This window comes from Anas acuta, chromosome 6 (genome assembly GCF_963932015.1).
Source record: "Anas acuta chromosome 6, bAnaAcu1.1, whole genome shotgun sequence".
Lineage (NCBI taxonomy): Eukaryota > Metazoa > Chordata > Aves > Anseriformes > Anatidae > Anas > Anas acuta.
In genome coordinates, this window is record NC_088984.1 from 9,380,298 (window position 1) to 9,398,675 (window position 18,378).

Consider the following 18,378-nt stretch of genomic DNA (forward strand, 5'->3'; position numbering starts at 1 on the left):
AAGGAGATCATGTTAGCCCTAGTAATTGAAATATTCTTGCATAACCATCAGGTAGTCACAAATTTCCATTTCTAACAGAAGAAAATTGTTACCTAGTTACATTTTTTAAACTTTATTTATCTTAGTAGAAGTAATTCAAAAGGGTTAGAGTGATCAAACACACTCTACAAATGGAGTAGCATCAGTCTATTGCATAACCAGTTTTCATTTTACGTCAAGGACTTTTGTGCAAGGATCTTTATAGTAAATATTTTTCAACAAGCTTTTTAAATGTAGTTAGTAAGAATTAGAAATATAAGTATCTAAAGAAAAACTTAAACCCAGACAAGATCCAACATTAGTTGGAAGGATTATGTCACCTTTCCTCCAGGTGACAAAGCCAGGGAAGCCCAAGTGTTGCAAAGGGCAAAGTTTAGGTCTGGCACATGAGGAAGTGGAAGCAACACAAAAAGACTGTCACTGTAGGCAAAGGTTTCAGAATTTGGAGTCATCATCTAATACTGATAAAAAGAAACTTCCAAATGGATAACAGAAATAAAGATAGAATCCAAAATTGTTTTTAAACATGGAAACTGTAACCAAATTATTGAATTTGTTTCCTTTGCATTGTTCCTAGAGAAATCCCTCTGAGCAAAAATATATTAAAAATCATCTTTAAAATCCATGGGACTACAAGCCTTAAGGAAAGAATTTATCAATAGCAAACAATAAAACAGCAGCATTTACTACTTTAATAAAAAATTACCATTTGCTTTGTTTGGTTTCTAAGATGCTTATTTTCTTCTAAAGGAACATTTGCATTAATCTTATCCAGCATTCCATTGTTTTCATTCTGCAGTTAGCTAAACTTCTCTTGTGCTTGATAGCATTGCTGAAATTATATGTGACAGTGCTGATACAGCTATTCACTTGCATGTTGAGGCCTGAATCAGTAATGAATATTTCTTGAGCTACTTTGAAGATTTCGTTATGAAAATAGAATGAAAATGTGATTACTGTCACAGTAATAATGCCAGATTTCTTAACGAGACAATATTCTTTATTTTGTCTCAAACAAAATTTTACAAATAATACAAAAACATGATTAACAGTTAAACTAGGCTCTGCTGTATTACACTATAGATGAAATTTATGCAGATGAGTCTTTTCCTCTCATCCTTCACAAACAACAAAACAAAACAAAACTCTCTTCAGATATTATAATTTTCTTAATCTAGGTAGAGAATCAGAACACAGAATAAGTAAGTAACAGGCTGATACCATTGACACCTGGACTCACATTGTAGATTTGTTCTCTCTCCACCCTTAACCTTTCCTTAAGCCCCCCTTCATGGTTTTTCCCCCATCTGTCCAGTAAATAAGCCAGATCTCCCTAAGGAGTGACAAGCAGAAACAAGCCCACACTGAAGCATAGGGCCTGAACATCCATAATGCTTTGGCAAATTCAGAGTAGGATTTCATTACTGTAGTTAATCTATTATGTCGAATACATTACAAAATAAATAACATTTTTCTTATTCAGAAAGACTCAGCCTGCAGTAACAAGCATAGCACAGATCAGCCTGAGGGACACACTAGAAATCCAGGTGTAGAGCTGACTGCATCCACCTCCACCACACCAGGTTTAAGGTACAGTCCTGCATCTCTCATTGTTAGGAGAGCTCAATGCTCTCACGGTGTTACTTTAAATGATATCATGATATTCTCGAGGTTGAGAGGGTTCTCTAAACCTACCTTTTTTTAAGACACAGGAAGCAAAACATATTGGACCCTAATGCTTTATCTATCACCTTGTCTGACTTCTAAATATCTTTTTAAAAAAAAAAAAAAAAGTTTAAAAATACAGTACATGCTAACAGTCTAACTGCCAGGTATTTTATAGGACTTTCACAGAACACTGTCATTTAACAGGGAAAAGACACAACAACAGTGAAATATAGGTCAATATTTTTGTGTGTGCATGCACATATATACACAGATAAGGCTATTTACTTAAAGGGAGTATCTACAGAAAATCCCCAAAAATACAGTTAATGTTCAAATGTGTCACATTTCTTACTGTGTTAAACAACATGACTTTGTCCCCCAATCATTTGAACAGATTTGTTTTATTTTTTATTTTTTTTTTTCCAATTTTTAATAGAGGAAAAACTGGGTATTTTAAGTTACTTCATAACCCAATGAATGCAAAATGCCACAGGAGAGATAAAGGAATTTAAAAAAATAATAAAAATAAAAATAAAAATAAAAATAAATAAAATAAAAATAAAAATAAAAATAAAAATAATAAAAATAAAAATAAAAATAAAAATAAAAATATAAAAATAAAAATAAAAATGGGTTTCACCCTGACCAGTCAAGTGTTTCCTCACTGAACTGCTCTGGAAGGGCCAATGCAGCACAAGAAAATGTACATGGGTCTGAAAAAAAATACACAGGTCTTCTTTTAGCTTTGTAATTAGCATCCACACGATGTTTATAATAAAAGGCATTCACTTCAATAAGAGTAAAAATATTGTAGTATACTGACCACTGCTTAAATGCATTTATTTCTTCCTAGTGCATTTGTAACAATAGCTTTGAATGGCTAAATTAAGCTCTTTGACTCTACTGACAAACTAGCTGCCATTTTCTGCAAGCTTAACTTTCCACACAAAGGTGTATCCAAAAAGCTAGTTCACAGGGATAGGATCATATGCCTTGCCACCTGCAGCAGAGGTCTTCTAAGGAAAGACTGACAGATTTTACTCCGCTTTTCAAGGCACAGTGCTAAGAGGTCATTTGAGTTCTGATTAATTTTCATAGGTACAGCTATTTTTCAGGCTGACACAGTACTTGTCACTGCTTTTAAATTCTGCTACGTTTCTTTCACTTGTTTGCAATATGTAAGTCAGAAGTAATAAATTCCTTTGTCGCAGTTTTGTGCTATTTACTTGGCAGGGAATATGGGAAGATGGAAGAGAAGGTGAGCAATGACAAGGACATCGGCAGAGCTGCCCAACAATGGGTGCTCAAGCTATAGGTTAAAATTCAACACTGTCTTGGGACTGTGATACCAGATATTTTTGCTTGTGATAACTGGTTTGAACCAGGGCATGGGTATCAGATTTAGAAAATCTGAAAAATCTGCCTAAAATGTTTTTTCACAAAATGAAGCTGCCATTTTTATTTTATTTATTATTTTTTTTCCAGCACTCCCGCTTTCTTTGTTTTTCTTTCAGGAATTCACTAAACTTACGTTTAATTCTCTTTCTTAATTGCTAAGTTCATATATATGTGTGATTCCCATAACTCATGGCTTTTTAGTTTTATGAATCACCGTACCTTATTTCAACAAGCACAAAGAGAATTCAGCTGGGTTATCTGCCTGAGACTCAATGAAAAGCTGATCCTAATGACGTGGCTTGCATTGCCATGCTATTTACATTCCTCAGAATTTTTACAAACAAAACACTTGAAATTAAAATAAAATTATTCTCTAAAGGTATGACAGATTTATGAGAGGAGAGGTGAAGGATAGACATTCAAAGCTCCTATATTTCCAAAAAAGTTTTATATGAACAGAAAAGAGAAAAATAAAGAATAATGAACAAGAAATTACCACTTCTTTTTCCATTAGCTTCTCAGAAATCAAATCACAGGGTGCTGGCTGACACACTTTTCAGGTGATACAGGAATCATGACTCTGTTGACACTTGCTGGTATTTTTTTCTTCATAATAATAATAATAATTTTCTTCATAATAATAATTATCACCCCTTGTATTCAATCAGACCTCTTGAATTATAGCCCCAGATTACAATCAATAACTGCTTGCAACTGAGATTATATATGGATGTCACCAGTACATGTGGCAGGATAAATCACTGTCACCTTCAGCCCTCTGCCTCCAAATGATACCAGCATATTTTAAGGCAGTTGTCACTACTGTGGAAAAAGCTGTTTAGTACGTGGCATTGAAAGAATGAGAAGACCAAAACAAAAAGACAGCAAAGGTGTAGTGGAGAAGAAAAATCACATCATATGAATGTCATTAAATATGTAAGAAAAAATCTCATCTCTTTTCTCACAATGTTTGAAAATAAGCTTATTATTAAACTCCTTGGTAGTGACCAGAGGCAGATGGATTATTACATTAATTGTTATCATTGTTACCTTGCGCTCCTTGCATGGTGGATTTTACCCTCCTATTGAACTGTATTAAACAGCCTCTAACACATTTGAAGAACATGTTTTTGTGATGTGTATGGACAGTGGCTAAAACAGCAAGGTCATGTTTTCTGCAGGTACCCTTGCAATACAAACAGCAATAAAATCTAAGGGGGGTAAGGCCAATTACAGGAACAAGCTCATCAAAGGAAGAAAGATTTGCTGGGAGAGAAAGACTACTGTTACAGCTGGTGTCAGCAATCTTAGGAAACTGAGGGACCAAATGTTAGCTGGGACGTTCCAAACGAATCCTGAACTATAAACCAAACGGTAATAAACAAAGCTATTTGTCAGTTGACCCCCCTTGGATGTTGTTAACAGGCAAACAGCATGCCCATAGCCTATGGCAACCCGCAGGCTCCCAGTGATAAAATCGTGACAGCTAACAGATGAATCCTTTCTGAATTCTATTAAATAAATTAATAATCTTAGCAGCATCATTACAGCAAAACATCCATCTTCTGCAACAGCTGTTCTTCCATTGCTTGTTGCATTTATTTGCTGTGCTCTTGCCCTGCTTTATGCAGTACTACTTAATTCAGAGACTGAACTTCAGTACATCAGTAGGCGACCTGCAGAAATAGATCGTTTGCATGTTTTTATGCATTCCCATAAAGTTTCTACAAAATATGAGCTTTTGTTTGAACAGAAAAATATTTCTAGCTATTCTGTCTCTAAAGTAAACAACAAAAATTTGTAGTCTAGTGAGAATCAAATGCAAACTGTAAAAAAATACAACTAGGTTTCAACTAAAACCTTTTCTGAATTTTTCAGTGCAGCAGCTGAGCTATTAAATTGAATTTAAAATGCTCTTATTCAGTCTTTAAATGACTTTCTAATGACAAATGAAACTTGCTGGAAGATAAAGTATGTTCTAAAATGTATCAACTGCTATGCAACTGCTTCTCAGTTTGTTCTGGAGTTACAACGTGCAACCCTGGAACCAGAAAAGAAAAATGCTCCTAACATTTTTGGATGGACACAGCCAAGATAAACAAGTAACAGTTTAGAAAAGAGAAGCATCAAAGAAAAAAAAAAATTCACACTGCATATTGAGCCCAATGATCAATTCTCCATGCCAGCACCTCTGTCTGAATTCACATACCAGTATTTTGTTATTGTTTGTGATGCCCAGGCGCTTGTATCAAATTCTGGAACTGTCCATTGGATGATAACACCTTTCTTGGGCACTTTTGTTTTGCTTTACTCACTACACGTTCCATGAAGGAACACACTTCAGAACCTGCTTTTGTCAGACATAAAATTATTTTAATATTAACTTCCTTCAAGCACTAAGCACACATTGCGCACACATGGCAGAATTTCACCTGCCCTCAAGATTTACAGGGATTTATGTTTATAGCAGAATTTTGCCCTATTTTTAATTAATTTCTTTAACTTTTGTCTTCTCTAACACAACGTTGGTGTTCACTCAGACATTAAATTAGCACAAAAATACAGATATAAAGATCTTTGTATTGCAGGGATCATCTCAGTGGTACGCTTGAAACAGAAGTAGTTGTAGAAGCATCTCAGGGCTTTGGCTTCGGCATCTGTATTCAAATGTCAAACCTAAATGCACAAAAATTGTGTTCTAGTTCTGGTTCTGACTCACTTTCTAAGATTAAATTCAGTTCCTATCTTTAAGGCATGCACGTGAACTGAGGATAATGGTACTTACCCACTAGCTACAGAATACATTGAAAATTGTGGCTGACAAATTATTTGGCCTTGAATTTAGAGTGAGACTAACTTGAATTCAGATTAAAGAAGTAGCCTTTTACAGTCCTTGAAAATCAGACAACACAATTGCTACATCCTTATTTTATTTAAATTTTCACTGTGCTGTCTGAGAATCTCATAGAGATAGGGGAAAAATGTGGAAATAACATTTTTTGAAAAATTGAATTCTGTATAGAAAGACAACTTACATTCCAGAAGGATAGGAAAATGCAAGGTTCATGCACAGTGAACAGACTGTCTATGAACATCTCTCTTCAAAACAGACACAGTTCAGGTCTGTGTATTATATCATTGGGTATGTAACATTAAGCAAAATGCAAACGTTTTTCTCAGAGCATCACAGAAGAATGTTTAACAGATTTCCCACTCAATGCCTCAATAATATAAATGAAAGAAATTTACTACAGCTAATCATTTTTAGAGAGAAACCACGCCTACATAAGCATTTCAATGATCAGACAATAACCAGGAAAACAATTTGAGTGTTTTATAATGTTGGGAGAATACAGTTAGGCCTAGTCAGCTCCCATCTGCTCTAATTTCTATCAGAGTATCTATTCTTGTCTTTTATTTCTGTAAGCTGATGTTCGCCTTGTGCAAGGAAGAATTGCCAAGGGCTTCTGTGATTCATTTTCCTCCATTCATTGCTCCAATGTGACTCTGGAGGGTTGTGTCAGAAGGACGAGATGACAAAGTGTTATCATAGATACTGAGCCAAAATCTCCTGCCATTAATTCTGAAATACTTTTCACCCACCCTTTTGGTTTCCTCCCCACACCTGCTATGGCATGGGAACTCCATTAGAAGAATGTACTTTTTTTTTTTTTTCCCCCAATTCCCATATTTCTTTTAATTTGAAATCATTAGAAACAGATATCATCTATCTGTGATGTGTCTGCAAAATATGTGAAAGGAATGAGACATAAATACACGTTACATAGTGCTAAGTGAAGGATTCTAGTAAATTGCTGTTCAAAGACAGAGAATTACAAGGCGAGTAGCAAGAACATGGCTAGGAAAGGTCTAGGAAGTCCTTTTTACAAGGAAGACCACATTGTCTTTTATCTCCAGCTCTACGTACAGCAAAGACAAAGTCCTGCTTATGCTTTCCTTCAGAGGGAGAGCTGCTCTGCTCCTCCTGCACTCATGCCCCATGCACCTCACCGAGATGTACATGTACAGCGTTGCCTGTAGACAGACACATCATGAACCTGGTCAGGAGTTGACGCAGATTAAAGGTGATAGGGAGAAAGGCAGCAGCAAACAGCATCAACAGGGTTACTTAAACCAGCTCAACACTTGAAAGTAATGTTCTGCTACAGCCTGATTCTTCCCAGCCCTTCTCATGGTGTGCTTAGGGAGCCAAACTGCTTAACACAGGGTCATGCAAGCCGTTTGAGAAGACAGGGACTGAGGAAGGAGCCATTCCTGCCCAAAACCTTCTTGGAATACAGCCAGAATATTTTACAGGGGAAGATAAAATTTAATTAAGTTTTATAGGTCAAAAACATTTCTCCACCGTTGTTGTCCATCATAATGGTTTCAAAATGGATAATCAAGTATTTTTCCCTTTCATCCACACATTTCTTATTAGATCATTGCCCTTGAGAGCTCAGCTGCAGACACTAATTTTTTTTTTTTGTACTTTTAAAGTGACTGTTGAAACATTTATTCTGAGGAAGAAATAGACATATGGCACAAAACAAATGTGTGGCACAAAAAAATAAATCATGTAAAACATGTAAAAAGATCTACGGAGACGGAAGACTGACTAATTTTTGAAGGCACAATATAGATACCTATTTATTCACCAGAAGGAGCACTGTCCCTTACAATGAATTATCAGCTCTATGTGGGCTCAGTTGATTGTGGCACTAAACCCTCTGGGCAGGTGAGAGCATTCAGGCTCTGCTCAAGCCTGAACCCCTTCCTTTTTTGGATCACAGTTGCTGAAAAATGGGTTTGGAAAGAGAAAATTTTGGAAGATCTCCCTGGAGCATTGTGACAGAACAGGCTGACCCAGGTCTGACCCATTTTATGGAGCTTGGATGAAAATCTAAAGCCTTGCCTGCAGATGCTGCAGAGCACCTCTAGCTGCTAGGCACAAAAACAAACCACAGGAGGGTGCATTACAGGGATTTTTGACCACCAGCAAGTCCTACCCAGGCAGAAAGAGCATGGATGCAACATTAGAGTGTAGTCAGGTAAGCATGAAGCATAGTATTTATTTATTGGTTCCACAAAATAAGTCAAGATTTTAAAATCTAAATATTCAGTTTTTCATCTAAGTTGTTTTTTCTTTACATATTTTTTTCCTATTTTAATGAATACAAATCTTTTATCCAGAGTTAGCAAAACACTGTATCAGCCAGAAAGTTATCTTTTTCTTTTGTAAAAGGCTGCTAATACTAACTATAGAAGTATGTCATTTCTTAAATGATTCATAGATTTGTAAACATATGGAATCATAAACTACAGAAATGTTATATCAATATGCAAATTGATGTTCGATATTTTAAATGGAAATATGTACTCTTATTTTAGAGACACCTCCTTAGATAGACAAGCATGCAAAGTACACAAATTATCTATTTCTTTATTAGTACTCTGAGAACCTATTTTCTGTACCTAAAGCTGGATACCTAACAAATTAGACTTTATAAAGAGACCCTCTGTAAGTAACATCCAGCAATTTTGCAGATGTATTCTGTTTTCTTACCCCATATAGTAATTGGTTTCTACTGCTTTATTTTCCAAATGAAAAAATATTTCATCAAATTACATCAGTGACAAGTTCAAAGAGTACATAAAACCAGAAATGTCAGATTACACCACCTGGATACAACTGCCATATAATGGAAATGCTTTCTTAATATCTTGCAACAACCTATTTGCCACCACTACCACCAACAGAGATATTTACACTGTAAAATAATAGACTTTAAAAGGATTTCAAAAGTGATTCTGCAACTATTAAACCATTTAGCACTATAACATTACTCTGAGCAAATGCAGTGGTAGGACTCCTGGTTTACAGACTGAGGAGCTGGCTGCGGACAGATGCCCACCAGCATGCCCGTATGGTTTATCGAGGTCCACTGCAGAGATGGCTGGGGTACTGCTGACCTACTCTGTGTTGTATGCATGGCACAGATCCCTTAACTGATCTGTGTTTAGTTAAGATGCCTTAACTGAACACCAGTTTGGGGTGGTAACCAGTAGAGCTCTGTGCCACAGTGGTAGAGCAAAACTTGGATAAAGGAGATCTTGTCGTAACTCTCATTTACTCTGTGGACTCTACATCATCATGACTTTCACTTCCAGTGCATTGCAGCAATACATGAACCAATAATTACAGTTTATCTGAGTTGTTGAGGCACTCAGAATTGGTCACTACTCAAGAGAAAATCAACATCCATATGAAAACAAAAGGGGCACCAGTTTTGCTACTGAAAGCATTAGTGAAAGTAACACAAACAGCCATAATTAAATTAAATATTCAAATTAAGGATTAAAGCAAGCTCTCCATGAAATAGAGTTCTCTTGCTCTTATAAACATATACAGAATTTTCCTCTTTTTCAATGTTTCTTTCTTAGCCTTAATCTTAGAATCAGACTTTTCTGGCATTGTTTACATATCCCTTTACTCATTAAGTGTATTCATACTATTTTTCTATAAAGTTTCCATTCTATAAAACACTTTCACTGCTTTTCAATTGTGTTGTCCTTCAATATCTCTGCTATTGCTTTTCCTTCTTCTGCTTTCTTTGTACACAAATTGTCCATTAACACTTTTCCATTCTTCACCCAACCTTACACACTTAACCATCCACCTCATTGTTCCACGTCCCATCCTACAGCTCTGTTCTCTCTTCTATTCACATCAGCATGGCCCCTAATACCTTGTAAGGGCAGGTCTGGTCACCTTTCAAACGCATCTGATAGCATTACAAATGACAGGTTGATGATAGAGTGAACTGCGAGTATAGTTCTCCAGACATATATGAATATGAACTTCTAAGGATCTAACACGGCCTTTTATTTGGGGGCAGGAGGGCAGCCTGCTACTGTTAGAGACTTTAAAAGCACCACTGGTTACACAGGTTTGTTGAGCCGTGACTCTAGTAAGGAACAAAACAAAGATGAATCACGAGGGCCTTGACTAACCTGGAGAACTGCCATTAATTCTGGCCCATTCCCCTGCTCCCTACTGAAAACTCCTGGCTGTGCAAGGAGCAGACAGCAGGAGCTTGCCCTATTCATCGCCAGCTCCAGGAACAAAGTTAAGGAATGGCGCACTCCAGTAGTCTTGCCCTCCACTTTAGAGAGCTTGCTCTCACTTGGTGCGTGGCAGCTCAAAAGGTAGCTTCTGCCATCCCTCCCCCCATTATTATTGTAATGGCCTACAAAGTTTCCTGAGGTCCTTTCAATTCACTTGTCTTTGGACCCAGCATCTCATCGTGAAGTGAGGAAAGTAGACGAGTAAACCATTCAGCTCAGAAAGCGAGGTAGGTCGAAGTGGCCTAAACAGCAGGAGCTAGTTAAATTCAAGGTACATCCAACCCAATTTGAAGTTCTGTTCTGGCTGACCTGTCCTGTTGATCAGGTCATGCCGTATGGGAAGCAGAAAAGAAATCTGACTGTACTCTAACATTGCATCCAAAGCTCTTGCTCAAGAGGCAGCTTATAATGCACATGGTACAGTGTTAAAATTAAATAGACTCAGTGGTTGCTACCTTATTTATATCAGTGGGGCTCACCTAACAACTGTACATAGGATAATATTTAGGAATGAGATCACTATTCATTACTGTATGAAGCTAAGGTAGTCAACTTGCTTTTGTGTCAGACAAAGAGTGCCCCCAGCTGTCCTATTGTACCACGTTCCAGATGGTGATAAGCAAGAATCACATACAAGGAGGTAATCCAGACTGAATTGCACTCTTCCTGGAGTGGCTGCCAGCCCATAGCAATCATAAAACTTGGTTCCATGCATCCATATCATCCACTTACGGAGTCTCAACTCAGAGCTTCAAACTGCTTATAAATTTCTTCATTCCCTATAGCAGGTGATTTGGAGGCCCTTGTGGATCCACAAGATGGTTTCTTCTGCACAGTGTCATTCACATGCCATCACAAAAGGACTGAGATGGATTATATGAGAGTTGCCAACACTGCAGATAAACAAGCTCTGAGACAAGCTCTAAAGTACTGCTTTGTTTGCTCTGGAGTCCTAAAGACAATATTAAGGACCCACAATAGAGGATTAGCAAAATTGGGTTTGGTTCTAACTTTAGACCCACTCTGGCACCACGGTTTATATGCAGCCCATGCTCCCATGGCTTCATGCTCTCTACATCAGCTAAATCTAAGATGGAAGTGAAAATGCAATGCTTCTAGTTATGAACATAAACCTCAGGTTTATGATGTCATCAAATCCCAGAATTTGTGTGTGTGTATATATATATATATACACACATATATTAGACATTTCACAATCAAAATTTTAGAGAAAATTCTGCATTGTGGACCTTAAAGTCTCTGAAAATAAGAAAGCATAACTCTTGATTTCCTGTTATTCAGAACTCAAAGAATGTACTCCCACAGAGCTTCCAAGGACACACAGGAATAATCTAATTCCCAATGAGAGCAGCTGTTACCAAGACAAACACATCCAGAAGTATCCAATTGTGTTAGCTCCCATGCAGAAATCAGGACTCTCAAAAACTGAGTATCCATCCTTCCAAATTGCAGCACACAGATATACTAAATTTTCCTTCACTGTTGTAGTAAGATGGTATAGGAAATAAAATAGAGAGACTATGCCACTGCCTCTGCTCATTGAGAAATAAATGATGATATCTGCTTTTGTTTCACACGTTGAAGTCCTCTGGATGGCATTTTGACTCCCTAGAACTTGGTTTAAGGAACGTTTTGTTCCTACAGCTCTAACTGCCTGCTTAGCAAACTCCAGAATACCTGCCAGTGGAATTATCCTTACAATTTTTTGGAACAAACTGCTTGAAAAAGATAAGAATAGTACAGGTTGCAAACCGTCCTCTTGCAATGGCCCAGATATACAGAGTAAAGCATAAACACGAAGCATATTAATGGCATTTCCAAACCTCTGCACAGCATAGAGAATACCAAGAAATCTCAATTCCTTTTCCATGGTGACACCTGTATTTAGCATTCTCAACAATTTCCAACCTGGTTTTCCCTTTAGTACCTATAATATCGCAAAAGCACTCAGTCACAGGTGGAAATTCCATTGCCCTTTATGCCTGCATATCTAATGTTGGCTTCAAGTCCCAGCACTTTATTGCACTCACAAAATTTGGGCCACAATTTTGCAAGCCACATTAAGACCCTTGGAAGTAAAAACTGGAATGGTCAGCTGCAAATTGGAAAAAGAGGTGGAACTAAAACATTTAGACAATAAAGGAGCACGTGTGCATTTTCAGATCAGAAACAGAAGAGATTATCAGTCCTGGTGATCAAAGCATTATTTCTGATTTTCATTCACTAGAAGTGGATCCCTAAGTAATACAAAAATAACATGACAGATTTGTTTATTTCTAAGAATTTTGTAGGAACTACAGGAAAAAAAAAAAAAAAAAGGTCTCTCAGGAAAAAAAAAATCATAGTTAATAGCTTCTTTCCAGTTTTGTTGGACAGGTGTCCAACTCCAAAAAGTTACTTACAATTCAAGTGAAAAATAGCTCTGATTTATCTTTTGGAAAATATTGGAGGTTCATAATTCACTGAATTAACCGCATCTCTAAATCTAGGGTGTTTTCTTATTCCTTCCTCTTACCCTCATCCTAATCCAGGTTATCCACAATTACAGAAAAGACAATATTTTTCATTGATGCATCACTATGCAGTAAGCAAACAGGTTTTAACATAAAATTCAGACTATCCTATGAATTTTGTTTACACGGTGTTAACTCCTGACTATCGATAAATACAGTCTTGTCCTTATTTTGATAAGACTTACACAGCAATCTGCTGTTTTTTATTAGTCAGATGAAAAAGTAATAAATGCCATGAACGCGATATACAGTTTATCCTTCAGGCAATTCCAGTAGCTCAATTGGGTAATTACACAAAGCAATTCACATCTTTTCAGCTGGAGTCAATAATGAGCAGTTACGTCAAGTCCTAGAAACATGGAGGTGTTGCTGAGAGTCCCCGTGCTTCTGATCGTCGGCACAGAGTAGTGGTGTGTCTGAACACTCCCACAGAAATCTCCAAACACTTCGAGTTCCAAAAATCAACCTTCAGATGCATGATTGATGCTATGAAGTCTCCTGTACACCTGCAACATCCTAGTCTTTTTGGTATATCTAGCTTCATGATAACTGTGTTGGGCCAAAAATTTGGCCAGTCTAAAGGAAAACCTCTCTGAAATGAAAGCGGTAGGACACATACCAGACTTTTTGTAGGCAAATTGCTGGAATTCAGTCATAAAACAGAACTTGAACACCTTCCAGGCAAATACATTAAATAAATTAGGACACAGAAGAAAAGGGAGAGAGATAAATAACATGCAAGAAACCTTTCCCAAAACTCAAAATGGGTTATGCTTAAAGTACTACATAGAAAGCTAACCTTAATCTGCTTCTATTGCATAGAAAATGGTCCATTCTCTCTTCAGACTGAGTTGTAATTAGATTTTTTTTAGTTCCATGTGCTTCATAGATCATGTACAAGTTGCCTTACAATGTAAGACCTGTAATGGGTAATCTACTGTTCATGCCAGAGTTAAAAACATCAAGATTGCCATATAAAATAATCAAAAACACAGCATGACACTGGCTGTACCTTTTAGAATGCCTATTTTGACATATTACTTTTTACTATCAGATCCCTCTTCAGACCCAATAATTTGTAATAAATTAATCACAGCAGCGTTAACAACATGCCTAAGGCAGACAGGTAGATACACATATGTAATGGCCTAATTCACATGGCAACTGATTGCAGAGAAGGAAGGAGACGAATTTCATCAGCTCAGTTTCTAATCAAAGAAAAGGTCAAGTTTCCTGTAGCTGTAAGTCAATTGTAGGAATGATTAAAGGTGCATCCACCTGCCTGGCAGGCAATCCTCACTTCACCCATTGCAAACCTCCCCACAGCCTGGCTCTTCTCCTCAAAGGGAATCAGGTGTCTGCCAGCAATTAGCCCTAATGAGCCAGTAGTACTTTCCTGAGAGAGATGTTGACAAGTTTAATTGCAGAAAGCAACTGCAGAGGCTCTGCCTGCCTGTAACTCCTGATGTACCAGGTAGTCTGCAAAGCTTGTGCACCCTACAGGTATATCTCTGGACAGTCAAGTTACATGAGGAAGCCAGATTGCTATACTTTCTATAAACTCAAGAGCAGTTTGGGTTCAGCACCTGGAAAATGGCACATATCCTGCGTGCAGGCAGCTTTGTTCATATTTTGAGTACTGATGTCTGTTCCAAGTTTTGACTGACTTGCTCTCCAGTTAAAACAGTAACGTTTTCTGTGAAACAAACACCTTACATTTTATTTTTGTAGATATTTTGTGGTGTCATCACATTAATTACACTGTAGTTACTTTGATTACAATATGGTTCTAATTCTGATGTCTGTAATTACTACCACTTCATATAGCTAGGAGCTTAATTTAACGCCTGAATTAATTTTAATTACCTCTTAAGTTCCTTACTTTCATATTTGATACATGCACTTACTGCAAAATTCCACTATCAGAAGATTAACTTAATTACCTTATTTTCAAGTGAACTTTTATTTTTGGGCAATTCCTAGTGATCTGTGTGCTCACATCTTTAATTGGTCATTACACATTTCTGTGTTGGGAATGCGCTACTTTAATCGCATTGTCCTTTTTGTGTCTGATAATTGCATTAAATGTTCAAGCTCACATGTGACAGCGATGACATGGGTTCAGTTTAATGCACATAATACAACCTTACAGTGACCCATCAGCAAAATGATGCAAAAATTATATCAAATTATTTTTTCCTTAGTTCTAAAAAGACTGAAGTCAAGAAATAAATATCACACAAACAGTTCCACCAAGAGATGCTTTGGGATGCCATACAGTTTTCTCATAAATTTATAAACTTCACTCATATTCATTGGTTCTCATTGTATGGTTACAATGGTTACAATTGTATGGTTATTACAATTACACATAATTGTTCCACTAGGTCAAATGAAAAAAGATTTGCTCCAACCTCAGGTGCCAAGTCCATGTCTAACACACTTCGCTTGAGTGGACCTGACCACACACTTCAAAGCTAAATTAGTTTCAAAACCAACAGGGTCACCAATGAGTACTACATGAAGGCCCTCCATATGCCTCCAAAACACCAGGCAACCTCTCATTGCTACAATCACAGCAACCCCAATAGTTATCCAGCCAAATTGCATAAAAATAATGTCATCTGGTCATTAAAAATTTTGAGCAGGTAACAAAATAATTAGATATGAAACTCACTCATTGTTCTCTTTCTGACTAGGTAAAGAACTATTATCTCATTTTGGATAGTACACAAAATAATTTGGACAAGTTAATGTACTGCAGGTTAAAATACTGTAAGCACCTTTGAATAATTAGAAACATCAGATAATATTCAACACAGGGAAATGCTTTCCATTCATGGGTTTTAGATTTACCTTGCAAACTCTGAAAGTGGAATTTGACATCAAATGACTAAAATGGATTTTAAAATGATCCAGGTCCTTCATGGTAAGGACTGTGCATTTTTACTATCTGTATTATAGTAAGTTCCTGTTTCTTAGCAGACCCTAAAAACAACCATATGACAAATAATCATATGTCTTAAAACCAACAGGAAAGCACAAAATTAACTCACTTTTTCTAGCAGATTTTCTGAGATGCATACAATTTTAAAATAAATGTCTAAATGTTGAGTAGTGATCAATGCATCTAATCTAATCTTGTCAGATAACTTGCAAAAAACAAGATTAGATGCATTAGCCATTTCATGGACATGCCTAGGAAACAGCTTTTATTCTCAAAACAGTGAGTGACACAGCATGGGTTGAGGTTTCCTGTATGAGCTGCTGCATTGACTTTGATAACACCACTCCAATGGGCAAAGTTAAGCATTGGCTTAGAACTGAAGTTTACTGATAACATACTTTACTGTTAATGTATGATGATGTCTAATATAGAAAGAAAATCAAATGTTACAAACCATTACAAAACCAAATGAGATGTGTTTCTTTAGGTAAAGAATACCTAAATGAAGTCAACAGGAACAGCAAGAACTTCTCCCTTCAGAAAACCTGTTTTATCCTGTGAGACATACAGAGAGCATTTATGCTTCAAGAACTGAAACCCTCAGAAAAGCAACATCTTCAGTCCATTTGTTACCTTTTCTGTTTGGTGACCATCATTGTATGGGCATGGTGAAGAAAGGTGATGACAAATTCTGCTCAGTTATTCGAATTCCTTGCATACAGCATTCCTGATAAGTTAAGGATCTAAATTTGTTTTACCAATGTTAATGTGCAAGTTAATTGAAGGTCTTGTATGAATCCAAATACACGACTGAAGATTGATTAAAAAAGCTGTATGAAAGGTACTCTAAGCCAATGATCTTTTACTCTGTCGATTAGTTTCTTGATGAGATTTCACAGAGAAGGGAAAGAAATTTAGTAAAGGGGAAAAATGGCATCAGAAAAAAAAAAAAAAAAAATCCAATGACTCCATTTAACTAAGTACAACTGCTCCTGTCCAGAGTGTATGTTGCCTCTTTTTCTATGTGTATGCAGACATACATTCAACACATCACATACACAAAGCCCTATGGGCTATTCATTCACCCTCCACATGTCATTCTTCTCACATTCAATACTTCTTACATTTCATTCTCCAGGTATTGCCAGAGCAAAGAGAGATGGTGCTACAGGACACCAAGCACTATAACTTTCTATTCAGTTGTTTTTTTTATTATTATTTTTTATTATATTATTATTATTTTTATGTATGAATATATATAATTTAGACTGTTGATATTCAGAGTTATTTTTATAAGATTTGCAAGGTTTTTAAAAAATGTGTTCTGGATCTTTTTCAGGAGTGGCAAAAGTTTCTATTTTGTGGAAAATTTATACAAGTATCAAAAAGTAATAGGGTTAAAATAGTGTCAAAATTCTCTGGCTCCCTTTTTTAGCTTAATGTTAACAATCTAACCAACAGCTGGCACACTTCATAATTACACAGAATATGTCTACTGTTTCTAATGCTTATTTCCTTGGTAGTTCAAATACCTTACAAATTTGTAATTAAACTGTTGCCTAACAACATTAATTTAATGTGAGATAGCTAACGCATTAGTGGTCTCAGTACTGTTTTTGTTTTATTTATTTATTTATTTTGTTTGAATGTATGTGTTTAAGACAGCTTGCTTCCTCACAGGGAAAAAAAAGGTGTATTATTTTGACTGGTCAAATTGACACCCTGGAGTCAACAGTTCAAGTTTGAACCACTGACCTCATTTTTCTTATAGGTGGTGGTGAGAGAGAGACGTGGCACCAGGCATCGGTCCTCTACTACAAATCCTGCCTGTGCCAATCTAAAAAAAATAATACTCATCTTTGCCTGAAGTTTCTGAGCCTTACTGTAAGTAAACAGTAATAGCAGAAATAGAAAAGTGAGAGATTTGTCAAGATGTTTAATTGCTCAGGTCTCCATGGAACCAGATGTCAAGTGTGATCCTTTCCAAAAACTTCTTTTTCAAAAATTTCTGTTCTCATTGGCAGCAGGTAAAAGAAACATCAGGACAAGGCAAATATGCTTATATACAATATATATATATGTGTGTGTATATATATATATATAAAATACATATTATATATAAATGGTATACATAAATATATTTTATATCAAATATCTGTACTGTTGATGTTTATATATCTACAAATATATATACACACACACTTTGCTCATCAGTTCTGAATCTGGTAACTTCTTTTATTTGCTTGTAGATGTAGAAATATGTGTAAATAAATATCAAGAGTAGTCGGCACTTGTATCAATTTTTAACCAAGAGCTAAATTTCAAATATATTTACATAGCTGCTGCAAATCATATTTTGTGGAGCTTTTTACTCCACAAACTTTTACTCAATAAACTTTACAGACTACTGAAAAGTAATCAGTGTGGAACTTGAAAATACACACAGGATTAAGCTCAAAAGAAAAATTTGCAAAACTATGTATCCTAAATTATCTCCCAGCATTTCATTAACTTTATGGTGAGCATTAAACAAATAGTATTAATGGAAAAGTTAATTTATCTGCAGTAGTATAGTTATCATGAAAACATTTTTCTCATTTTTAATTTAGTACGATATTTTTAATTAGGTTTGAATATTTAACTATATTCTACAAATTCTTTTGC

General features: G+C 36.2%; 1 protein-coding gene across 1 annotated transcript in view; it reads right to left on the minus strand.

The window, feature by feature from the left end:
• Positions 1-18,378, minus strand: part of DPP10 (dipeptidyl peptidase like 10) — a 471,329-nt gene that overhangs the window by 318,042 nt on the left and 134,909 nt on the right. The gene's annotated exons all lie outside the window — the stretch shown is intronic.